The sequence below is a fragment of the Mastomys coucha genome, unplaced genomic scaffold (assembly GCF_008632895.1).
Source record: "Mastomys coucha isolate ucsf_1 unplaced genomic scaffold, UCSF_Mcou_1 pScaffold23, whole genome shotgun sequence".
NCBI lineage: Eukaryota > Metazoa > Chordata > Mammalia > Rodentia > Muridae > Mastomys > Mastomys coucha.
In genome coordinates this window covers 84,933,550-84,949,095 of record NW_022196906.1, presented here as the reverse complement: position 1 = coordinate 84,949,095, position 15,546 = coordinate 84,933,550, and the positions used below count along the sequence as shown (strand labels likewise).

The 15,546-nt window shown below is 36.8% G+C and overlaps 1 long non-coding RNA gene across 3 annotated transcripts in view; it reads right to left on the bottom strand.

The window, feature by feature from the left end:
- The window catches only part of LOC116073170, a 38,286-nt gene extending 31,080 nt beyond the window's left edge, over positions 1 to 7,206 (bottom strand). For 2 of the 3 annotated variants that reach the window (XR_004111704.1, XR_004111702.1), the window contains exons 1-2: positions 7,096 to 7,199; positions 1,845 to 1,937 (exon numbers count right to left, since the gene is read on the bottom strand). This is a non-coding gene — a long non-coding RNA (uncharacterized LOC116073170). Of the gene's footprint in view, positions 1 to 1,844; positions 1,938 to 7,095 lie in introns of all 3 variants that reach the window. The other variant, XR_004111703.1, reaches the window with a different exon arrangement.
- Positions 7,207 to 15,546: the final 8,340 nt, after the last annotated feature.

The following is a 15,546-nucleotide window of genomic DNA, read 5'->3' as shown; positions in this document are numbered from 1 at the left end:
TCTTCTGCACTGTAATAAATTATGGCCATTAATCAATAAGTACAAAGTAATTCCAGGAGTCTGGAGACATGCTGGCTTCTAATAGAAAAGCTTGCACTTGGGCCTTCCTGCCAGTGACCACTTCATCTGAGGTATTTTGCACCTGCCTCAATCCAATTAGATGACATAATTAATGAACCTCATTGCTCCTGATAATTTGTTATACTGAAAGAAGGAATGTTTTGGCACATCCATTAAAACCTGATGCACAATACTTTGTAGAGAAAAAAAAATGGACCAAAGCATCAGAGGGGCTTATGACAGGAATCTCTGAGTCAAGCAAATGTGGGAAACTGTGATGAAGAAAGATACAGTTGCATTTGCTCAATGAGTCTGACAAGGTATTTTCTCCACATTAAAAAAGCTCAACTTGGCCTGTACTCAAAGTTTCATGCTATTTTGTTTCTTTTATGACAAATTAAATGGTATGATTAAAATAAGTGTTCAGGAAGTAGTGTTTCTTAGGCAATCTGATAAGTGGCTCCTTGGTAAGTATCAGTTCTGGTTTCACGTATCATCGTCCTTCTGCACCTGTTCTATGGAGCTAACAACAGGCTCTCAATAGACGTTAGTGGGAGAAAGTCTAGGAAGATAAAAGAAAATCAGTTTGCAGCTAATTCTGACACCAGGAAACGCCAGGAATAGATTGTATTTAGAGACTTTGAAAAACAATTAGCTGTGGATTATGGGACTAAAAGGCCTCTCCTAACTGTACCTGGGAAATACTTTGCCCATTTAATGCCTTCTAAGCTGTCAGTGAGCTGAACCTCAGTCTTAGTGATTAATGAAAAGCTGCAGGGCACAGCTAGAAGCTAAAGTCTCAATTATGAAAAAGCAGTAACTAGTTTAATGTGCTGATGCTTTTATGCTTAAACTGACAGCTTTGAAAAATGGCAATATTTCCAATCACAGTTTAATAATTTATCATTTCTCTATTGGCATGTCCAGCATGCACTATTCTCACTGTTCTTTTCCCTGTTCTCAGGTCCTGGTGTGATGACACCAAAAAGGATGCTCTGGATTGTTTGTTTGTTTGTATATGTCTTTATGCACATCTTCCTGTTCAGAAGTCAGACTCCATAAGTATAATTGCATCTATCTATCTATCTATCTATCTATCTATCTATCTATCTATCTATCTATCTTTCTTTCTTTCTTTCTTTCTTTCTTTCCTTCTTATCTGTCTCTCATCAATCTTTCCATCTATTATCTATCTATTGCCTCTATCCATGATCTATCAATCATCTGCCCATTACTGCACAGTTTCCAATTAAGACCAGTATGAGGCAATGTTTTTTTTTTTTTTTTTAAATTAGAGACCAATAATCCCTTTCTAGTTTCAAGGGGAAAACTGACATATCCATTCATGACAGATGCCTTTAATTATGTGTCTTCTATTACAGGAGAAAGTAGTTGAAGTCAGTGGAGGCATTCATTTAAGTCTAGCCTAGTTAAAGGAAAACCATCTAATTGTCCAGACAATAACTGATGAGTAAATTTCAGAGGAGTCTGCAGAAAGATATGATATCCATTCTCGGTGGTGGTGACAAAAATGTATCTTGTAAAATTATTAGGTTTAATTTTATATTTTAACTGCAATAATAAGCCAATTGATCAATATCAATAATCATTCCTTTGGTATGGCTTCAAGATTGCATTAGACTTTTCTACTGTATTAAGTGCACTTTACCAGAGTAGCTAACACAGTTACTATGGTAACTATCATTATCATGACTTGATATATGGGCAAGTAAACAAATGAATAAAGAGAATTCACAAAGCTGGTCATGGTCATGTACACTCACTTGATACTTGAGAAATGAAGAGGGTAGATCAGGAGTTCAAATTCATCTTCAGCTACTTAACATTCTTGAGATCAACCTAGGCTTCATAAAGCCCTATATCAAAAATAAAATGAAAAAAAAAAGCTGGGCTGCTATTTAATTTCAGCTAAAAGTTCTAAATGTTGAGTGACTTCCAGAACATACTAAATGATACCTGTACATAGTGAATGAACAGCACATCTTAAATTTAAAATTGAGATTATAGGACTATATTTCAGAGTGTACAAAGCAGACTATGTTGACCAAGTGGCAAAATATACTTCACATTCCTTAAATAGAATGAGTGACAGTTCTATTTTTTTTAATTTTTATTGACTTTTTGTGACTGTTATATCATGCACCTCACTCCCACTCAATTCCCCATCCTTTCGTATTGGTTCTCTGTCCTTGCAACCTTCTTCCCAAAAGAAAATTAAATAAGATAGAATTTAAAAAAAATTTTTATTAGATATTTTCTTTATTTACATGTCATATGATTTTTCTTTTCCCAGTTTCCCCTCCCAGGAACAAACAAACAAACAAAAACAACAAGAACAACCCCTTGTTAGCTCCCTCCTCCCTTGGAGGCTGTAGTGTGTCACACAGTACACCCATTTGTGTATACATCTTTACTTGCAAATGTTCATTTTAATGAGTCATTGGTCTGGTTCAAGGGCTTCGGCTTCTGCTATACTAACTCTAATGGACCCTCATGCCTTTCACGAACTCCAGTGGATTATAAATAGGACAGATGTCGGGGTGGGCCAACTCAAAGCCCAGAAGCTGGGCCTGGGTGGTAGCTGAATTGGTTAACCTGCACCGTCACCTGTGCATGCACCTTCCAGCACTGCCACGGCTATGGCTAGCTTACCTTCTGCATCCAGCAAAGAGCAGGGTCAGCTCTCCTGTACTTGTATCCTCCTGGCTGGCTCACCTGTGCCTTAGTTACCAGGGCCAAATCTACTGTGTTACCCAGTCAAGTTACAGGGCCCTGTTCTCCTTAGAGTGCAGTTAGTGAGGGGTGGGCCAACATTCTTGCTCTCAAGACCTCAGGGCCAGGTCATCTGCCTGTGACAGTCAATGAGGGGCAGGTTTTGTGTGTGTGTGTGTGTGTGTGTGTGTGGATGGGGTTGTAGGGGATTGGGGGTGTATGGGTGTAAGGGTGTATGGGACATCTCGGGGCAAGGCTGGCTCTCCTGTTCTTCCCAAGGGTCAGTTCTAATGTGCTGCCCAGGCAAGGGGCGGGGCCAGCTCTCCTGAGTGTAGTGGCTGGCTGGCAAGTGCTGGCTGGGGTCAGCTTAGTACAGTGCCTGAGGCAGCAGTCCAGAGACCAGGGACATCAGCATGGCCATTGGTGGTAACATGAGCCTTGAACATCAACACAGACTGACACCAGATATAATAGGACCATGTACCCCGTGGTTCCCAGCAGAGGCATGGGCCAAAGTGTCTCCATGGCCTCAGATGGGAGCACAGGCCACTCAGATCAGCTTGTTCTTCCTCAGCACCTTGGCCCTCAGATACCCACATGGTCTTTGGTGGCAGCCAAGGCCATGGACATCTGACATCTGCTTAGCCTTTGGTGGCAACTTGGGCCAGAGACATCGACACAGACAGGACCAAGAACCCAGTTATAACCATTGGTGGCAGGCGATGAGGGCCAGAACCTCACTAAGTCCTCTTCATACTTGACTGTTCCTTACTGCCCCCGCATCTCCAGTTCCACGTTTCTCCACGGTGTCCGAACTCCTCGGCTTTGCTTTCTCTTTTACTCTCCACCATGCACTCCATCTTTCCCATCCTCCCATCAGCCTTTTTTTCCACAAAAGTGTGCTTGCAGCAGGAGCCTGGGTATCTTCCGGTTGCTAAGGTACTTGGGATATTAAATATTACATTGTAACTACCTAATATTTTTCTGTATAGGGCTTTGAAATAGAATAGATTATTAGTATTCATAAAATGTTTACAAATAGTATGATTAAAGATTATATGTATATATATATGTTAATTTATTGCCTAGATTTTTTTTATTTGTGATGTATCTTCTAAATAAAACAAATTCCAGGAAATATTTTCTTTCGAATTAAAAATAAAAAGTATAGTTACAAAATCCACTTCTTATTATCTGATAGAACATAGTTTGATTATCTTAATTACTGTCGTCGTGGGGCTAGATACACTGTCTTTATGAGAGCACATTGCAACTTTGTATATGAAAACATCTATGAGTGAGTTCATACAATGAGTTTCAAACAGGTTGCATTTTTGCTACTATACTTTTCAAGAAGCCTTTGAATTAAAATATACTTTATACATGTTTGTGCCTTTAGGAAGTAAGATTTGCAACATTGGTACCACTTGCTAGGCCAAATGTCTCCAGGGTTTTGATTAGACATTAGGATGTGGCAAGGATTCAGCTTGAGTATTGGCACAGCATATTTTTTGTAAGTAAAAATATTGATATCATAAAAAGGAAGTATGTGACTTGCAAAAATAAAGATGCTTTGAAAACACTTAAAAGATAAATATAAACTACCAATTGGAACAAAATATAAATTGACATTTGTAAGAACACGTATTTAGAACATTGTGTAAAATACAGCAACATGGAGATATTTGATTGATTGCATCAAATTATGAAAAATTATTGTAGCTAGTGAAATTAATGAGTTTATGGCATTGGTTATTTTTCTACATCTTTTTTTTTTCTGTAAAAAAGACGGCTAGGAGAGTGGGAGCCCATGCTTATTCCTCCAACTACACTGTTTCTACAGAAATTGCATGTTAGCAACGTATTCTTTTATTTAAATGCCTTTATTGTATTAATAGTATGTTGTCTCATTCAGCTTTTCATATCTAGGCATATTGTGGTAGGTTTTAATTTTGTTAGGGATGTAATTTTCTTCTTGTACTATTTAATTAATGTAATCATGTTTTATTTTTTCATGAACCGGTTCTCAAGGATCAAGTGTAACTTTGAAGCTGATTTACCTTGAGCCATTCTCTATGGCTTAGATCTATCTTTTAAACATAATCTGAGTGGGATCAGTGATGATTCCCGCTTTTCAAGTCTTTTTCGGCAAGAGTTTGTGAGTTTCTCAACACAGATTGAAAAGTACCATATGCATCGATTGCTCTGTTCTCATCTGCTGATGTTGAACTACCCATATTAGCTCTGCAGACATTTTCTTACTCGTTACATATGTGGGCACATATTGATGCTAGCACATACCCCTGCCCTCATACATCTAATGCCCCCAAACCTCATGCTTTGCTTTGGATGTGTCTGGAATTTTAGTCATTTAATTGGGCCATTTTCCCCTTTTGTCTGGTCTACTCCCATATAGAACTTAAAATAAGAGTTGTAGCTCCCTAAATTTTTATACTTGAGAGAAGGAAAAAAAACATTTAAATCTGGTTCCTCAGAACATAGATAAAAGAAAAACACCCCTGCCTCACCCCAGAATTGCAGAAATAGCATCAGTATATTTCATTAAGTTTTGTGTGGTCCCATGATAGAATTTGGGGGAATTCTGAAAATTTCAAATAAACTGTTCCATCTAGTAGTAGTTTCCCAACTTATGAACCAAATCAGATTAAATCAGACAGGGTTATGTGGAAGTCCTACCAGATGACAGCACTATTAGGGTCAGCTGTAAGATCTCATTATCTGCATCTGTCTGGTGACATCACTCCCCCCATGCTTGGATACAGTTTCTGATATAGCAGATACATTTCATCTGGTAACTGTTTAAGCAATCAGAAGTTTTTAATTTTGGGTAACTTTTAGTTAGCATCATCTTAACATGTTAGGTAACCTGTGTAAATAATTAATGTTTTTTTTCCATCATCCTATAACAGCAACAAAGAGAATAGCTATAATGATTACTGACATTTTCCATATCTTTGAATGTAGTAACTTCTGAAGAGAGTGTGAAATGTATTAAATTTCCACAGCATCCTATGAGCTAGGTGTCATCCTGTTTCTATTCATGGGACACTGATGCACAAGGAGTTTACATTGCTCATCTAAGTTCATGAGACTGGTTAATGAGTACACATGACAACACATAGGTGGACTTTCTTGAGAGGCTTTAGCTAGTCTACCTAGGAGGCCAAACTTTCCCTCGTACAACATAGGCAAAACGGGAGAAATGAGGTCATCTCAGACTAACTGCTGTAATGTCATCTCTAGAATCTAAAATTTTTATACAAAATTTTTCTTACCATAATTTTTATTGATTATAATATATTTTGCATTGATTTTTTTAGAAAATCTTGATCATATAGAATAAACTAGAGAGCACAAACTCATCCAGATTTTCTTATTTTTTGGTTTTTTTTTTTTTGAGCCTATTGGCAACTGTGTTTTTGTATTGTATCATTCATATTCAGCTTACCTCCTTCATACATTTCCCTTCAATTCAGACTGTATCTAATATGAGAATAAGTATAATTCTTTAGAAATCATAAAATTCTGTGTAAATTGTTTCTCTTAGGTTATTCATATCTCAATTTTGTGATCAGATTAATAACCATACTTCAGAAGAATTTCACCTTTCCAATCCTGGTTCTGTTTTTAAAGTCTCAGCCAGATGTCAAATTCTCCAAAGACCCTATACTGATGTAAATGCATAAATGTAGAAAGCTTTAATTATCAGAATCATTTGACTGGGGTATAAGGTTGTTTCATCATCCAATGTTACATGTTCCTTGCTTAATTTACTCCATCTTTATATTATTATTCCCCCTTTAAATTTATTATACTTCAAAAATTTGAGAGCCTTCTACTTAGAAAAATGTACAATTTAGGTACAATATTAAATATATTATAAAATAACCACATTCCCAAGGAATCCGTATTTTTCAAAAATGCTATCATAAATCTTCATTCAGTGGAGAAAAAGGATAATTTGACTTACAGTAAAAAAGTGATATTTCCCACGTGAATTCCACTGATAAAGTAGATTTTCTTATTAAAAGACAGCATAATGAGTCATAAAACAAATCTATAACACCATCTGAAATTTGAGCTGCCTAAATATATTTGGTTTATCCACAATCAAAACCAATTGCTTCTCACCTCAGAACTGCTAAGGCAGTCCCAAAAGGCCATGCTTAAAAGGTACCTAGTATAATAAAAAGACATTCATTCTTGCATTCATCTTTAAGAAAACGAACAAGCAACAACAAGAACAAAGTCCTTAGAGGAAACATGCCATGAGCATATTACCTCATCCTTTAAATGTTCCGACTTGTAAAAGTGCAGTTTCATTTGAAGGCAAAAGAGTGAAGTAGGAAAGCCACCAAAGGGTATTCTGGGTGACAGTCAACTGCCTATGGGAATGTGTTTGTTTGTTTGTTTGTTTGTTTGCTTAACTACCAAGGTACACAGAGTATCCTACTGCTGTAGTAAAAGGTAGCAGGACTATCTCCAGCTAGCTGCAGGGATTGTCCATGAAGTTCCAAAATCCAATATGAAGGCGTCATGGATTCTTTCACAAAGGTTCTAGAAAGCAGCTGTCAGACAATGTGTGTCATGGTTGGATCCCATGCAGAGGACCCAAGCACCCATAGAATGAGTCTGTAAAGGTGAAACCCACGTTGCCACGGAGACGCCAAGATACCAGAGATGCCAGAAGTGTGAACTGCCTGTGTACTATAATAGGAAGAATGAGTGGTGTGCTTCTACCAAGGAAATTGGCACTCTCATCTGTGAATTTTTAATCTCAATAATAAAAGAATTTAGACATAGACTCAAAAGGAAACTCAATTGCAATTTTATTCGAGTTTGAATAAAAAAAAAACAATAAACAACAGGACAAGCAAATTGTCAGTACTAACAGCTGCCAGGAATGGGGAGATGGAGAGAAAGTCACGGCTTGTAAGTTAGGCATGGTGGTCAGAAAAAACAGATAAAGCTTAAGAGTGTCAGGGGAAAAGATGGCTAGGGTTTCAGTTGGTATTTTAATGTAACTAAAGAGGGAAGGAAAGAAACACATGCTTAGTGTTGGCCATAGATCTGAGTTCAATGGGCACAGGAGTCTAGGGTCTTGTGTTCCAGGATAAATTATCTCTTTTACCAGGAGCAAATAGCTAGAAATTGAAATTGAGATTTACTTATTTTAAAAAGAACTCTCATTTCTGAGACTAAGAGTGGGTTAGTAAGTTGAGGGTAAAAGTCTAAATGGGGGTTGGACTACAACGTTCCTCCAGCCCTTTATAAGTCGTTTTCATCGAACTCATATTTTATTATTTTATTTCCCACAAATGTTCTGTTTGTTACATGAAGTCTAGGTTAAGAAGACCTGGAGTTTCTCTATAACCTGGCCTGAACAGGGACCGTGGTTGCATGAGACGCAGGTGAAGAAGGGAGTCCAATCTCTTACTGCCAACTGGCTTCTCTCATATGTTAACTGTGTTTCATGCTGCATTCCCTACTCTCCTGCCACAGCACTACTACCCAAGGCTGTAGAAACATAGATGATACTGTTATGAACTCAAGATGCCGGACATGAGAATGCAGGATGGAGTGTCCTCCATGTTAGGACTTAGTCTTGCTTGTTTAATAGTTCCTTTCTGTCTTCTTTTCCCTTTCAAAATTGGAGTGTTTGTCTGTCTGTGTCATTGTATCTTGAAAGTCTGTAACTTGTTCTTAATTTTTTTTCTTTATTCGGGCTCAGAGTTAAGAGATTATCTCAAAAGGACTCAAGGAGCAGAAGGGTTCGTAGCCCCTTAGGACAAGCAACAATATGAACTAACTAGTACCCTCAGAGTCCCAGGGACTAAACCACCAACCAAAGAATACTCGTGGTGGGACTCATGGCTCCAGTTGCATATGCAGCAGTGGATGGCCTAGTCAGTCAACAATGGGAGGAGAGGTCCTCGGTCCTGTGAAGATTCTATGCACCAGTGTAGGGGAATGCCAGGGACAGGAAATGGGAGAGGGTAGGTTGATGGGGGGGCGGGGGGAGGGAACAGAATTTTTTTTTTCCTTCGGAGGAGAATCCAAAGGAGATATCATTTGAAATGTAAATAGAGAAAATATCTAATTAAAAAGAAGAAGAAAAAAGGGATTTTCTCCTCTCAGGCTTTGTACTTATGGTGTTTTTACCTACTGAGCTCTCTTGTTCACAGTTTGTGTTTCTCTTTTCTTTCTTTCTTTCTCCTCTCTTTCTTTCTTTCTTTCTTTCTTTCTCCTCTCTTTCTTTCTTTCTCTGTTAGACTGGATTTGTCTCAACTTCTTATTTCCAATTCTATTTGGTTCTGTTTTCTATGAGTCCTCCTAAAAAGGTGTGTGATCTTGGAATTTTATTTTCTGCAGCTATTTAGAGAGTAAGTAGAGTGATGTACTTCACTTGTTTTTGTTTTGTTTTGTTTTGAGCATATCTGGACTTGGCTAGCTATACCAGATAATTTTGCTTTATGCTGGTTTTACTTTAGAAACAGAGGTTTTGGGGTAGTAGATAGAGAAGATGTAGTTTATAGACTTTTTTAGAATGAGGGACACGTCAATATTTAGATAGTGAAATGAAAGAGAAGAAAGGAAGAGGAGGAGGTATAGTATGACTAAAAAGGAAGCATAGCATTTGCAATATGGAGGCTATGATAGATACCTAAATGTTGAAGAGATGACGTTTTGTAGGTATAGAAAAATGTGGGAACAATTATGAAGTCTTTTTTAAAAGATTTTTTTATTTATTTTATATATATGATGAGTACACTGTAGTTGTCTTCAGACACACCAGAAGAGGGCATCAGATCTCATTACAGATGGTTATGAGCCTCCATGTGGTTGCTGGGAATTGAACTCAGGACCTCTGGATGAGCAGCCAGTGCTCTTAACCACTAGGTCATCTCTCCAGCCCCAACTATGAAGCCTTATTCTGGTAAGATGGAAGAAATATATACAACCTTGTAACTAATTACATAAAAAACACACAGAATAACTAGAATACTATAATGATAGAAAAAGGACAAAGGTGATACAAAAACTTACAAAGCATCACACCCACCAATAATCTATTCTAGTTTGTACACTTTCTTAGTTTTATAAAAATTGGACATTCAGCCTGGGTGCTTAAGATTTCTAGAGCCAATTCTTCATGAAGTTCAGTTTTGGAGACCAGTAGAACTTGATATTGATGGCTATGTGTTGTTGTCAGGGCAATCTATTCTAGTCTAGATGGTAACAGAGCCCAAGCTCATGACGCACAGACTTGTGTCTGCAATGACTGGTTAGAGTAAAAAAATCCCTAACTATATTCTGATCTCTGGATCAACCAACTAGCATCAAAATGTCCAAGACCACATCAGTTTCTAGGGCTGTGGTGGATCTCCAGTCCTTGACTGGCCTCCAAAAAAGGACATTTTAAAGGGGTCATTATTCTGTCACCTTTCTTTGGGCTTCAACGTTTCACCTGCTCTTCCACAAAGCTGACTCTAGTGCAGCAATGATTCCTCTAAGCCACCCTTCCTTCTGTTTCCAGCAATGAGCTGGGCACTAAGATCCAATTAGACCAGTGTTTTCCAACTGAATTTGCTAAGTCTTTTTTTTTCATTCCCTGCCTATGGTTTTTCAGGCCTGCCCCTTCCTGTTCATATTTATCTCTTGTCCTGTGAAGCATGCACACATTTACCATCACTATGAGGTTGGCACTCCCTTCTCATTGTTCTTCAAACCATTCCCATAGTTTTAACAGAACCTTGGGCAGGTTCCTTCTTAAATAGTCTTTTGCTTCTGCGTCAGCTCCAATTGTCATCAGCAGCTAGAGGGCCATCCATGCACTTACCGGGACCTTTCCTATACCCATGTTCATGTGCTCAGTCTATTGCTTGAGTTATTGAATTTACCAGTGCATGTTCAGCTCGTTACCCATTCAATTTATGTTCTGTTTTCTTCTATTTTTCTTCCTTCAGGGACTCTTGGATTTGCTTGATAAACTTTTCTGTGCTTTTTTAACACTTAATTTAAGATTGCTTTGTACTCTGGCCAGAGTTGCTCATATCCTCAGAGATGTCACTATACTTTGAAGGCAATATTTTAAAGCCCATTTTTCTCTTCCTGAATATGGAGTTCTCCTTTTGTATATTACATTCTTGATGTTATCCCCTAGATCTCTTCCTAGCAAGATCTGGGGATTGTGCCTTAAATTCAGAAAACACACAGTAGGAATGATAGTTGAGCACACAGAAGTCACAAGAGAAAACACATTCCTGGGTTGCACAGTTCCAATATAAAGTTTCTGCTTCTTAATCAGTGTTCACCTGGAAAACAAAAATCAAACTCTTCTGGTTTTTTCCTAGTGTTAGAAGTTCAGTAACTGGAAAGACAAAATCGATTTTTGGATAAGATTTACCCACCAAATGCTCTCAGTGCTCCTGAAGATTTCTAAATTACTGAGTGAGCAAGCTTCCATCAGTGAAGGGTTCAGATATTCACAGGAAGCCCATTTGATAGCTTATTTCAAGATCCTTTCTAAATGCCTTTTCATTATATCAGTTATAATGAAGCTACTTCATATATATAATTGTGTGGTGAAGTAATGGAGACAGTATACTATTGAACAGTGTAAAACAAGTCGGACAGATTGGTACTTCTTTGGAGCTCTGTTAGTACTTAATCTGCTTCTGGCCACCCACTGAGCTGGCCTGGAAGAAGCTGTCTTTTGATCTCTTTTGTGAAATGACCTTTGAGGGCAAAAATAGATGAGAACAAGCCTTAAAAGGCTTGTTATAAATATTCTGTTTGGATCATGTATCTTTCCAAAATGCCAGAAGAAAACGCTTAACTAAAAAGGCTAACTTTAATGCCTCATACAAAAGGCTAAGTTTACTCTTACAGGCTGCTTAGAATGTGTGTTAGTCAACAAATTTACCACAAAGGTCCCAACAACATCCTTGTTCAGAGGCTTAAGGAAAAACAAGGAAGAAGAAACTTCCATGATTATAATCCTGCAGCTGCTATTTGAATATTTCAGCATCCCTTCGCCCTGTAATCCTCAGTCGTTGCCATCTAAACAGTCACCAAAAGCTCCCATCTGCCACCAGAAGCAACACATGCCCTCAGGAAGGAACAGTGCACTTTAATGACACCAACAACCTCTATCCCTCCCTAATAAAAACCAGTGCTTATTACAGCCCATGTAAAGGCTTCAGGTGAATATGCCCAGTGAAGATAAGATGTAAACCATTCCAAGATGCTTACAAGTTTGTTTTTATTAAGATTAAGCAGAAGTGTGGTTGATAAGCCAGTATGAGATTTTTCTTGGAAAAGAAAAAAGGATATGTGAAGGTTGATTCTCTTTTATAGGACTTAATCCATTATTTATTAATTCATTTATCCAATACAACATGCCAAGTGAGAGAGAGACAGTTGCCAGCACCAGAATGAGGGCCCCAAATTCTCCAATTCCTGTTGACTCATGTGGTTGTGTTTTCATGGTTACAATGATTTCTATGATTCTTTTCCATGGACGGCTGCTGGATTTGTTCAGGTACGTTTTGTTCAACTTTAACATTTCTCTTAGAACTGGCTTCCATTTTTGTTTAGCACTGACTAACACCTGTTTTTTAGGTGGACAAGATACAGACCTCTTGTGTAGGTAGTGCCATCACAGAGAGAATGCCAGTGACTTACAGGAAGGGTCAGTTCAGAACTTCAGCCACAATAGTTTAAACCCTGGTGAAGAGGGAAGCTCCATAGAATTGTGTCTGAATATCCATGTTGTCATAAAGAAAGCTCTGTCATGCATGAAGTTAACATGATGTTAAAGGGAAATCAAAAGTGATTGAAATGGCTTAGGCGTCTTAATGTAGAAAAAGCTTTCATAGAATAAGTTAGTCAGAACACAGGACAGAAATGTAAAGAGGAATTCTGAGGCAGAACGTAGGTTTGTGAATATTTAAAAGTAAATGTTTTCTCTCTCTTTCTGTGTGCCTGTGTGCGTGTTTGTGTGTGAGCACATATGAACATGTGCACGTATATGCTTGTGTGTCTGTATCTTTCTGTCTGTCTTTCTGATATGCAATGAGGAAAGCTTGTATGGTGGAAGGAGTGAACAAATAAATAAGTGAGTGGACTGATAGAGAAATAAAATTATTAGACATGAATGAAGAAAACACTCCTACTAGGAAAGAGAAATCAAATTTGGAGGCAGTCTATTTGAAATTTATTCTATGATTTTATTTTAAATGGATAGGTTATAGTTTGGAAGCTTTGCACACTAAAGTTACATAAGTACACTAAATTTTAGAGATATCTGAAACTTAGGGTGTTTGTGACCTTACAGAAGAAGAAATCATTACTTAACATAAATCAACAAAAAAAGAAACTTTAGCAAATTTGTTGTGTATAGAGGAGATATTTTAAGTGCCAGAAATGTGTTTAAATGATTTTTAGTCCTAATATGAGATGTCACCATTCTGACTTTAATATACATTTTATGTGTTTAATGACTTGTAACAATGTCGAAAGTTTTCTTAAAGCCTATGATTTTAATTTTTGTGGTAATAAATGTGCATTTTATAGAAGATTAAAGTTAGCCTTTAAGTATGTATTCGGTGCACTTAACAGTTGAAAAGAAGAAGAATAGAATGAAGAAAAGTAAACAGACAAATGAGCACAGGTCCCTACTCTCAGTCTACCTCACAGTAAACCATGGTTGCAGGTAGCAGTTTAGTGTCCTTTTCCAAAACACACATCAGTATATGTGTATCTCTCAAAATAAAACGTACTAACACAATATCTTTTTTCTTTTTGGTAATTTGCTTTATTTACTCAATATGCTACACTATGAACCCTTTTAACAGTAAAATTAGTGATGAATGATTTATATTTTAACCTGTCTCACAATTAGCAGAAGTAGTAATGGACAGTATTTGTATCATTGTTGTCTATAATCCACATACTCTTCAGATGTTTAAATGCATCATGAGGCATTTTGGATCCACATCACACATTACTTTTTTAAAACAGTGCTATACATTGCCAAATATGATTTTTTATATATGCTCAAGCAATATAAGAATGCTTATTTTTCCTAAGCTTTAATTTTTCTATCATTTTGAATATTGCCTCTAGAATAATGTTTCTGTTTGAATTACTCAAAGGGTAATTTTAATATATTTTGTCATACTGTATTTCCTCTTTTGCATTCTTCTAATCTTCACTACTTTTTCAAGTGAAATAATTGGCTTTTGTAGAACTGTAAGTAATATTATATCTTAACATTTCACCCTGACATACATTAAATGTCACTCTTAAATTTCCTAAAAAGAGAGCACTTTAAGAAATTTCTATTTTCAGTAACTACAGAAGTCAATTAATAAAGCAATAAGGAAAATCTTACATTTTAACTTCATGTCCAATATATAAAAAATATACCAGGGCTGTTCTATGTACATTGACTTTATAACAGAATTTTATGACTATTTAATTTAATTTATCCTTACCAAGATCTGTTATCCACTAATCATGCTGATTGTGCAATATTGACCCTTTATGACATCATTAAAACAATAAGCTTTAAGATACAGAATATTTTAGAAATAATATTCAAAATATAGGATCTGTTAGAATTATTCAAACAAGAAGCATCATTAAATGGTCGGAATTTATCCTTTGAAAGATGTAATCTTCAACCTCATATTATGAATTCTCCAATGTTGGAAGCCAGACTAAAACCTCAACCTTTATTGGTTTGCTTATAGGTAGGTCGGCCAATTGTCCTTCCCCAAAGCAGTGACAATGTTTATCAATTGGCTTATTGAAGCCCGGGTGCTTCCTAGGCAAGTTTTCCCTGTATTTCTCTCAATGAACTGAGGGTTTCCATCCTGTTTTTATTTCCTGACAGTACAAAGTCTGCCTAGAGTTCATTCACATAATGAATCGGATGGGAAATTAATTCCGTCGGGACTGTGATTGTTTGGTTTGCCATGAGACACACGAGACATTTATGACTTTCCCCTTCTGTGCTATTCCAGTGCTATTCCAGTTGAAAGATTGCGGCATAAATCTGCAGGCATGTTCTGCAAAGTTCATATCTGTATTCGTTACCTTTAATATTAATAGGGATGTATCTTTAAAGTGAGTAAATTGAGAAAGTGGCTGAAACTATAGTTTATAAAAGAAGATTAGTGGGTTTAATATGCACTGGAGAGTAAAAGAAAAATCTTATTACTGTATGGAGAAATTACCTCATAAAGAAGCTAATACAGCAGGCTAGGGAGCAATTTTTAACAAGGATTTTATGATGTGCAAGTGTAGGCAAGTTAATGAACTTATCTTTCTAGTTATTTTCAGATTGTAATGATGCTTTTCTTTTCTAGTTCTTGTGCTTTAAAAAGTAAAATACATTTAATCACCTACAATAAACCTAATTCATTACTTTAATAAATCAAGTACAATCTTATACTGTACACTTAAATGTTCTTGCAATAATGCTGGGAGGCAGATCAGGTGCTAAACTTTAGCACAGATTAGAGCAAAAGGTAGCCATGCAGCTTATTTATTATTTAAATTAAACCTTCTCATTTTGATAGTGCAGTCATTGTGAGAAGATTTGACTCCCTTTCCAGCTATTGGACTTAGAAAGCCGAGACAAAAGAATGAGGAAATATTTTGTTCTAATGACCATCCAATTCTTTGCAATATGACCATAAATTCTTTGAAATTCACACACAC